Source organism: Mesoplodon bidens, assembly GCF_964165515.1.
Source record: "Mesoplodon bidens genome assembly, contig: HAP1_SCAFFOLD_438, whole genome shotgun sequence".
Classification (NCBI taxonomy): Eukaryota; Metazoa; Chordata; class Mammalia; order Artiodactyla; family Ziphiidae; genus Mesoplodon; species Mesoplodon bidens.
The window spans coordinates 254,996-257,513 of NW_027672697.1; the positions used below are offsets into that span (position 1 = coordinate 254,996).

The following is a 2,518-nucleotide window of genomic DNA, read 5'->3' on the forward strand; positions in this document are numbered from 1 at the left end:
TTTCTTCTTCTTTTTTTTAACCTTTTTAATTTTGGATATTTGACCTCTAAGCTGAGATGACTGAAAATGCCTCCTCTGGGCATCAACCTTTTTGAAAGACTTTTTCCCCCTCCCTGAGGGCTATTTGTCTCTTGGAGGCTTTGTCTACATTACTCCTCAAGAGGCAAGCATTTGTCCTTGCACTAAATGCTGACATCTCCTGATAAGAGGGAAGCTGCAGAGTAGAAGAATTGAAGGTCAGTATGTTGATATTGGTCTCAAGCGCATTGATGTACATTTGTGTATTGGGGAAGGGGAGTGAAGCTTGAGAGTGGGCCAGTGGGGAGGGGTAAATATTTTGTGATGCTGTCTACCTATGGGCTTATAAAGTTTATGGCTGCATTAGGAGGACAAGCATTACCATTAGCATGAAAAGTAGGGCAGACCTCAGTTGCAAAAGCTTCTAGCCATACACATAGGGCAATACGTAAATGATACACCTTATTGCATTCACCCATTCACCCTCCCCTGTTCACGCTAATTGGAAATTTCCATCCATTTCAGAGAAGTAACACAACTATCAATCATTTTCCCTGGCACGAATCTTCCAGGAGAAAGAAAATGGAATACACCTAGCGACAGAGCTCACGCACTAGTAGTCCATGTGTCTTAGATTTAATATCTGATGACTAGCTGCATTGAAGCCAAGAGGTGGTTCACAAAGTTGCTGCACATTAGAATCACCTGGGGAACTCTGAGACCTTCCCGTGCCCAGGCTCCTCCCTAGACCTACTGAATCAAAATCTCTGGGGCTGGGACCCAGACACCAATGTTTTTCTTCAAAGCTCTTTAGGTAATTCAAACGAGCAGCAAAGCTTGAGAACCAGCCCAATAATGGGAACAAACTTATTTCACACAGATAAAGTGGGGCAATTCATATGTTAAAAGAACGTGAATATATGTATATATTTCTTTTTTTCACTTTATTCTGTTTGTATTTCAAATAGGCTTTTTTTTTTCCTTCTGCAAAAAGCATTATTGTTTCCATTTGGTCCAAGGCTTGGGAGAGGGCTCCAGGGCGGTTACAAAGCTGCCTAGTGGCTGCAGAGCGGGGCTTCAGGCAGAAGCTCTGACGCCAGAGGGTCTCCTCAGACGCGGCTGGACTTCAGAGACTCCTGTTTGGCTCGAGGGTGAGCCTTTCAAAGAGATACTCGCCCAGCACAGCCTGCGGACCAGCCAGCCTGCGGAGGTTGGTCAGGTGGTCTCCCATCTTCTGGATGAGTTTTACCTGCTCCTCCAGGAAGCGGCTCTCCAGGAAATCACAGAACTGGGAGTCTGCACGGGCAGGACCCAGGGCGCGCAGATCCGTTAGTGCCTGGTTCAGATTCTTCTCCCTAAGAATGGCGGCTTCCACAGCATCCTGGGTTTTACCCCACTCATCCTGAGAAGGCTTCTGCGCATCCTGGAAGAGGGTGCGGCCGCAGCACTGGTTTTGCATTTTCAAGAGGCGCTGGGCGCCCTCACACTTCTCCTCAGCCAGTTGGCGAAAAATGTGGCCCATACTGTCCAGAGTCCCATTGTTGCTGTCGAAATAGATGCTCAGAGAGAGGTAAGTGTCCACAGATGCATGTTGAACAGGCGGTGGACGGCGGCCTCCACCTCGGTGGAATAATTCTGACGAACCTGTGAACTCGTGGTTGATCAGTGATAAGGAGCTAAGCTCAAAAACTGGTGTTGGCCTGTCCTGGAGGCTGAGGATAGCTGAGTGTCTGATTCCAAAGGTTGCGAAAGGAAGAAAGGTTGGAAGGTGGTCGGGGGCTGGAGCAAGGAGCGTCCCTGGGTCTGTTCATTCCAAACACTGTTGAAGCAAAAGACAGATCTGCAGGACTGCCGAACGCACTGCCTCAAATAGGCTTTGATATAAATGAACAAGAAGTCCAAGCAAGGACAAAACTTACCCTTCCTCCCACCAAAATAGCTGGTGATACTAGAATCTAGATCTGGGAAGGGATTCTTCCATTGCTTTCTTAACATTCCAAGCCACTAGAGCAGTGGTTCTCAAAGTATGGTCACCTTGTAACCAAGCAGTACCCTATGGGGCCTTCCTAGGACAGACCCATCCCCCATATCCTCTATTGTAGTTTCTCTCTGAAGTACTCAGATAATAGTATCTCAGGCATATTTCTTGAGTTTTCAGATGCTAAAAACCACCACCCAATGGAAGAAATGAACTCCTTGATGATCATGAGCACGTAGCCCTCAGACCTCCTGGCACCTAAGGATGGATAATGTTACCTGCCTTGTGGCCTCAACATCAGCCAATCAGAGGATTGTGCACGAGCTGATCACATGCCCTGGGATGTCCCTCCCTCACCTGGCCTTTAAAAATGCTTTGCTGAAATCCTTTGGAGATTTCAGGGGTTTTGGAACACGGACCACCCCTCTCCTTGCTCGATCCTGCAATAAACCTTTCTCTTCTCCAGACTCCAACCTTTAGGTTTGTTTGGCCTCACTGTGCTTCAGACACATGAACCTGCAT

The 2,518-nt window shown here is 47.5% G+C and overlaps 1 pseudogene across 1 annotated transcript; it reads right to left on the minus strand.

Annotated features, from left to right (window-relative positions):
• Window positions 1-978: 978 nt before the first annotated feature.
• LOC308609834 (ferritin light chain-like) lies at window positions 979-1,669 on the minus strand (annotated as a pseudogene). The gene has a single exon. The product of its transcript is annotated as a ferritin light chain-like (transcript).
• Window positions 1,670-2,518: the final 849 nt, after the last annotated feature.